The 8206-nt window shown below is 44.9% G+C and overlaps 1 protein-coding gene across 1 annotated transcript in view; it reads left to right on the top strand.

Moving 5' to 3' along the window:
- The first annotated feature begins 1003 nt into the window (after nt 1-1003).
- LOC138769460 (NXPE family member 1-like) overlaps nt 1004-8206 on the top strand; it is a 123907-nt gene continuing 116704 nt past the window's right edge. The window contains exon 1 of the mRNA XM_069947961.1: nt 1004-1160. The gene's annotated coding sequence lies outside the window, so the exon portion shown is untranslated. The remainder of the gene's footprint in view (nt 1161-8206) is intronic.

Here is an 8206-nt window from a genome sequence, read left to right as displayed (position 1 = left end):
GGTTGCTTGAAGAAAGGCAGAAGCCATTTCTGAGATGGTGTGTATATATATATATATATAATATATATATATATATATATGTGTGTGTTCGAGAAAGATCTCGCGATGAGATTGAAACGTTGCATGTATTTTCTGCTTTATATGGAATAAAACACTTGAAAGTCTTTTCACAAGAAGGTTGTGCTGCGGATTTCTTGGATATATATATATATATATAAATATAAAATAGTTTTTTTCTTTTCTTTGTAGAAATGGCTAAAATCATACAGTTGATATATAACTTTATATTATGACTGATAAGGCCAGATTATGGGATTTTACCTACTTGCACCGTACCTATATGACTACACCTATATATATTGCCCTCTTAAGAGACTGGAGATGATCAGAGCGTGATGAGAGCGTGATCAGAGGGTGACAGAGAGATGTTCTGGATAAAGAAGAGGAATGCTGGAAGCACGTCACTGAGAACAGCTCCTGGAAAGTTATCATTTGTAGACACAATCCCCAAGGACCCAGAGACACTTATCTATAAACAATTTATGGAAAACAAATACATTGTGCTCTTGGATTCATGAAAAAGTATCTTTGCACAGAATGTATTGTTCTACCCTTTTTGACCTTTTTGAATAATAATAATGAATACTAATATAGGTGCCATTGCGCATGACTGAATATCTAAATCACTAGCACCGCCTCATCTATGTCTTATTAGCATTTGTTACCACCCTATATTTTATCGGTCTATAAAATGTGATGACCATAATAAAACTTGGGCCATTTCTCCAGGCTTATAATCATGATACATTGTCTTATCTGTGTCCATGACTTATAAGTAACGAGCTGGTAATACTGCAGGATTCCAACTCTAGATATAATTTAAAAACCATCCTTTACCTGGGTTTTCGGCTTCTCTCCATAGAGAGAGGTCAACATCTAAATTTAGTCTTAACAATGACACAGGTATTGTCATTGTTTGCACCCAAGCTGGATGTTCTGGTTTGTCTCTTGCATGTCCACCACACCTCAGGAAATTCCTGCAACATTCCTGTGTTTGCCTCTGGAGGAATAATGTAAGAATCACTGCTATGTGGTGCTATGGAAGGAATCTTGTAAGATAAGGATCCACTCAGTTGTTTGGAGAGAAAGACCGCTGGCTGGTAGATATGATGATTTAATTATAAATGTTGTGCACATGTTTATGTATTGTTAGTTTAGTGTATTTTATGGTGGAGGATTATTGTATGTTTTACTGTTTTAACCCCTTAAGGACAGAGCCTGAAATTGCCTTAAGGACAAAGACAAATTTTATGAATATGACCAGTGTCACTTTATTCATTAATAACTTCGGGATGCTTTTACCTATCCGGCTGATTCTGAGATTGTTTTCTCGTGACATATTGTACTTTACATTTCTGGTAAAATGGAGTCGATACTCATAACAAATCTTTATGAAAAATACCAAAATAACGTGAAAAATTGTGAAAAAATGCATTTTTCCAACTTTGAAACCTTTCTGCTTATACAAAAAATGGTTATGCCACATAAATTATATATTAAATAGCATTAGCAACATGTCTACTTTATGTTGGCGGCATTTATTAAACTATATTTCATTTTTTTTAGACAATAGGAAGCTTAAAACATTAGCAGCAATTTTCCAAATTTTCTGTAAAATTTCAAAATCAGATATTTTTAGGGACCTGTTCAGGTTCAAAGTGTATTTGAGGGGCCTGTATGTTAGAAAGCACCACAAAGCACCCCCTTTCAGAAACTGCTACCCCAAACTCTGCAAAAGCATATCCAGAAAGTGTTTTAACCCTTTAGGGGAGTCACAGAAATAAAAGCGAAGTGTGTAAGAAATTAGAAAATTTTTATTTTCTGTGCAGAGATTTTATTGTAATCCAATATCTTTCATAATGATAAACCTATTACCAGAGAAATCCACCCCAATATTTATTGCCCCGTTTCTGCAGTTTATAGAAATACCCCATATGTGGCCCTATTGCGCTATTTGACACAACCACAAGCCTCAGATATAAGGGAGCGCCTAGTGAATTTCAACGCCTCCGTTATATTTGGTCATTTTTGACTGTACCACTTCAGGTTGGCAGAGGCTCTGGGGTGCCAAAACCTAAAAAACACCCCTAAAGTGCCACCATTTAGAAAACTGCACCCCTCAAGTAATGTAACAAGGGGTGCGGTGAGCATTTGGACCCCACAGGTGCTTCGCAGATTTTCAGAACAATGTGGTGTTTATATAAGGAAAAATTCTATTTTTTACACTAAAATGTTGTTCTAGCCTTCATTTTTCATTTTTACAAGGGGATAAAAGAAAAAAAAAAACACCAAACATGTAGCGCAGTTTCTCCCGAGTACAGAAATACCCCACATGTGGACATAAAGTGCCAAGCGGGCGCAGGACGAGCCTCCAAAGGGAAGGAGCGCCAATTGGCCTTTGCAAGCTGGATTTTACTGGAATGGATTTCAAGGGTCATGTCGCATTTACAGAGCCCTCGTGCTGCCAAAACACTGGAAACCCCCCACAAGTGACCCCATTCTGGAAACTACACCCCTCAACGGGCACAAATGTGGAACAATGTGACGTGAAAGGGAAAAATTTCATTTTTTCACTTTCATGGCACAAATGTGGCCGTCATCAAGGGGTCCATATCCTCACTGCACCCCTTGTTAGATTCCTTGAGGGGTGTAGTTTCCAGAATAGGGTCACTTGTGGGGGGTTTACAGTGTTTTGGCAGCACGAGGGCTCTGTAAATGCGACATGGCGTTCATCATCCATTCTGGCCACATCCAGCCTGCAAAATCCAAATGGCGCTCTTTCCCTTCGGAGGCTTGCCCTGCGCCCACATGGTGCTTTATGTCCACATGTGGGGTATTTACGGACTCGGGGGGAATGGCTCTACACATTTTGTGTGTTTTTTTTCTCTTTTAACCCCTTGTGAAAATGAAAAATTTAAGGCTAAACCAACATTATAGTGTAAAAAATGTAACATTTCATTTTCACGCCATATTGTTCCACATTTGTGCCCGTCACCAGTGGGGTCCATATGCTCACTACACCCCTTGTTACATTGCCTGAGGGGTGTAGTTTCCATAATGGGGTCACTTGTGATGGGTTCAACTGTCTTGGCAACACAGGGGCCTTTTAAATGCAACATGGCCCCTCGAAATCCATTCCAGCCAAATCCAGCCTCAAAAAGCCAAATGGCGCTCCTTCCCTTTGGAGGCTTACCCTGCAACCGCATGGCGCTTTATGTCCACATGTGGGGTATTTCCGTACTCAGGGGAAATTGCGCTACACATTTAGTGTTTTTTTTTAAATCTTTTAACCCCATGTGAAAATGAAAAAATCAAGACAAGATCAATGATTTGGTGTAAAAATTAAACATTTTTTTTACACTAAATGTTGGTCTAGCCTTGATTTTTTCCACAAGGGGTTAAAAAAGAAAGTGAACAAAAAACGTGTAGGGTAATTTCCCCTGAGTACAAAAATACCCCACATGTGGACATAATGTGCCACATGGGCACAGGGCAAGCCACCAAAAGGACAGAGCGCCATTTAGAGGCTGGAATGGAGGATGGAGGCCATGTCGCAACTACAAAGCTCCTCTGCTGCCAGGACAGTAGAAACCCCCCACAAGTGACCCCAATAATGGAAACTACACCCCATAAGGAAGCGAACAAGGGGTACAGTGAGCATATGGACCCCACTGGTGAAGGGCACATAAGTGGAACATGTGCCATGAAAATAAAAAATACAATTTTTTCATTTTCACGGCCCAAATGTGGCTGTCACCAGGGGGCCATATCCCCACTGCCCCCCTCGTTAGATTCCTTATGGGGTGTAGTTTGCAGAATGGGGTCACTTGTGGGGGTTTCTACTGTCCTGGCCGCACAGAGGCTTTGTAATTGCATCATGGTATCCTCTAATGGGAATGGCGGCCATACCTATTTAGCTCGGGAAAAGGGACAATTATTAATTTATTTGGGGGTATTAGGCCAATTATTAGTTTATAAGGTTGAAAATGACAGGTGTCCATCAAATTCAACCTGTGTTGATCCAGAGGAAGGCAAAAAACCCTCGTGAGGCAGACGACAGTAGCTTTATCACTGGGAAAAATTCCTTCCCGACTCCATAATGGCGATCAGAATAATCCCTGGATCAACGTGACCCCTGAAATAGGAATAAGGGACAGAATTTAGATAATGTAGAACTCCGATTACGTGTGGTACGCCTTGAAGCGTTCCAGTATGCAGAGGCCGGGGGGATCAGGACAGGTGTCACACTGGAAAATGGTGTCCCCTGTTACACCACACTCTGCACTTCTTCTGGGGTCTCCCTTTCTCCAGTGTGGGGGGCGTCACCTGGAAAATGTTGTCCTGGTGCGATCCGGGGTCCTTCATATCCAGAAGCGCTGGGTCCGCTCCATGGCTGCTAAATATTAGGGCTTTATTACTGCTTCTGATATTTTCGTGTCGCAAGTTACAGTAGCTCGGGCAGCGAGGGACCGGAAGAGGGGGTGCTGGTATAAAAGTTATCCCCGTACAGGTGGTAAACTTTATCCAGCAGTGGGAAGATCAGTTCCCGAACGATCTCCCCACTAACTCGGAGGATGGGGGGGGGGCATCTGGGGGCTGGATTCGGGTGTCCCTTCCTTCATACACTCTAGGGGAAGATTTATCAAAGTGTGTAAAATTTAGACTGGTGCAAACTGCCCACAGCAACCAATCACAGCTCAGCTTTCCTTTCAGCACTGCCTAAAGCTGAGCTGTAATTGGTTGCTGTGGATATTTTGCACCAGTCTAAATTTTACACCCTTTGATAAATCTCCCCCTAAGGGTACATGCACACTGCGGAATGGCGAAGGATAACCCTTTGTGCATTCCGCAGCTGGCACCCGCCGGCGGACTGGTGGAGGCGCGCGTCTCCGCTCGTGTCACACTCCATTATATGCACAGGCGGATTCTGCCCTCTGTCCAAAGAATGAACGTGTTCATTCTTTGGACGGACGACGGAATCTGCCCGTGCATAGAATGGAGTCTATGACACGGGTGGAGACGCGCGCCTCCATCAGCCCGCCGGCGGGTGCCAGCTGCGGAATGCACAAAGGGTTATCCTTCGCCATTCCGTAATGTGCACGTACCCTGGATCTGTAAGAGTACCCTGAGGTACACTCACAGAGTTTGGAGAATTTCACGCCATACCGTGATCTCTTATTGGGACGGTACTGGCGGAAAAGACGTGTCTGGAGGGCAGCGTACGCTACGCTACCCCCCCAGACACGTCACTGAATGATGAGGATGATGAGGATGAATGGAGGAAAGAAGGATCCCCCCATTCATCCTCACTGGCTGTTTCGGTGTGTCGGAGGCAATAATAGCGTATGCGTCCGTAGTGTGGTGTAGTGTAGTGTTTTTTTCGTGTTTTTTTGACATTAAAAAAAAACATCCCTTCGCCAAGAAAGGAGCTGCTGATAAATGCCGCACTTATGTGCGGCACTTATCAGCAGACGGTTGCGGTAGGATATAGGGGGGGAAAAAACGCCCTTACGCCAAAAAGGAGGAGTTGCTGATCAGCGGCGCATTTACGTGCGATGCTGATCAGCACTCAGCGGCGTTAGGGTGAATAAAAAGAAAAAAAAAATTGGGGAAAAAAAAAAAATCTTTTTAACCCAAAGCAACTGATCAGTGAATGATATTCACTGATCAGCCGCTAGGGGGCAGTAGAGCGACGCTGCCGGAGATTGCCGAGACCCGCCGAACCCGAGGACCTGAACGTTTCCGAAGATTTCCAAAGAAGATGCAAGGACGGCGCGTACCGCAGATCGTCGCTCCGGACGCCCAGATCAGGTGAGTATGGTACACCTGCACCACACACACCTGTTCTGCACCCCTCAGTTACCTAGCTGAGGGGTGCAGAATCCGACAAAACAGTTTTTTTACAGTTTGATCGCCATGATGGGCCGGCCGATACTGTCCGGCCTATCACGGCGATCGTGGGGGTGGCATCGGCGCCATCTTTCCCCAGTACACTAATGGCGATTGGTGCTATCTCGGACAGCACCAATCGCCATTGCTTTCCGGGTCACCGATGACCCGGAAAGCTGTTTTTAGCGCTATATGCTTATCTGTATTGATCAGCATATTGCAGCGATCGTCGGCACGGGAGGGGTTAACCACTCCCCGTGCAGACGAGCAGAGATTGCCTGCTATACATTATAGCAGGCCATCTTCCCCGACCGCTGTGTGTGAACACACAGCGATCGGGGAAACATCAGGCGTAAGTATACGCCCGTTTGCGTTAAAGCCCACCCTGCGGGGGCGTATACTTACGCCCGATGTCGTTAAGGGGTTAAATGCATGCTTAGGTTAAGAACTTTATAAGGAGGCATATTTACTAAAAAAAATTGCTGATTGAAGCCAATTTGTGCAGTTTTGAATTATTATTATCCAAGTATAGCTGTGCATATCTATGTGTATCAGCATATAAGTACAAGCATTTTTAGGCTCAGGTCGCACATTAACACTAGTACTAAGCGAATACATTTGGAATAAATTGGTTTTAATCTGAATTAATCAAATTTTTTTATGATTCACTTTGGGATTCTCTGGGTCAGTAGACAATGATATATATACCCAGGTGAAAGACGCACTTGTGATCAAGTGTCAGATAGGTGAAGAAACCTGTTAGTAAGCGCCCAGACGGGCAAGATCTTTTTGTTTGTTTTTATTCTTAAAAGCATGGTGTTGTATTTCTGTTTGCTGGACTCTTTATGCTTCAAATAAACGCCAAGCTGTCCTTTTATAAGTCCAAGTCTGATGTGAACTGTGTCCAAATACACCATCCCCGGGAAGATCCCTACAATATATATATATATATAATTTTTTTACTGTCTATGGCCTCAAAAAAGACACGGGTGGAGACGCCCGCCTCCATCAGCCCGCCGGCGGGTGCCAGCTGCGGAATGCACAAAGGGTTATCCTTCGCCATTCCGTATTGTGCACGTACCCTGGATCTGTAAGAGTACCCTGAGGTACACTCACAGAGTTTGGAGAATTTCACGCCATACCGTGATCTCTTATTGGGACGGTACTGGCGGAAAAGACGTGTCTGGAGGGCAGCGTACGCTACGCTACCCCCCCAGACACGTCACTGAATGATGAGGATGATGAGGATGAATGGAGGAAAGAAGGATCCCCCCATTCATCCTCACTGGCTGTTTCGGTGTCGGAGGCAATAATAGCGTATGCGTCCGTAGTGTGGTGTAGTGTAGTGTTTTTTACGTGTTTTTTTGACATTAAGAAAAAACATCCCTTCGCCAAGAAAGGAGCTGCTGATAAATGCCACACTTATGTGCGGCACTTATCAGCAGACGGTGGCGGTAGGATATAGGGGGGGAAATAACGCCCTTACGCCAAAAAGGAGGAGTTGCTGATCAGCGGCGCATTTACGTGCGATGCTGATCAGCACTCAGCGGCGTTAGGGTGAATAAAAAGAAAAAAAAATTTGGGGAAAAAAAAAAAAATCTTTTTAACCCAAAGCAACTGATCAGTGAATGATATTCACTGATCAGCCGCTAGGGGGCAGTAGAGCGACGCTGCCGGAGATTGCCGAGACCCGCCGAACCCGAGGACCTGAACGTTTCCGAAGATTTCCAAAGAAGATGCAAGGACGGCGCGTACCGCAGATCGTCGCTCCGGACGCCCAGATCAGGTGAGTATGGTACACCTGCACCACACACACCTGTTCTGCACCCCTCAGTTACCTAGCTGAGGGGTGCAGAATCCGACAAAACAGTTTTTTTACAGTTTGATCGCCATGATGGGCCGGCCGATACTGTCCGGCCTATCACGGCGATCGTGGGGGTGGCATCGGCGCCATCTTTCCCCAGTACACTAATGGCGATTGGTGCTATCTCGGACAGCACCAATCGCCATTGCTTTCCGGGTCACCGATGACCCGGAAAGCTGTTTTTAGCGCTATATGCTTATCTGTATTGATCAGCATATTGCAGCGATCGTCGGCACGGGAGGGGTTAACCACTCCCCGTGCAGACGAGCAGAGATTGCCTGCTATACATTATAGCAGGCCATCTTCCCCGACCGCTGTGTGTGAACACACAGCGATCGGGGAAACATCAGGCGTAAGTATACGCCCGTTTGCGTTAAAGCCCACCCTGCGGGG

This window comes from Dendropsophus ebraccatus, chromosome 12 (assembly GCF_027789765.1).
Source record: "Dendropsophus ebraccatus isolate aDenEbr1 chromosome 12, aDenEbr1.pat, whole genome shotgun sequence".
NCBI lineage: Eukaryota > Metazoa > Chordata > Amphibia > Anura > Hylidae > Dendropsophus > Dendropsophus ebraccatus.
The sequence above is the reverse complement of the archived record's forward strand: the minus strand, read 5'-3'. Positions and strand labels throughout refer to the sequence as shown.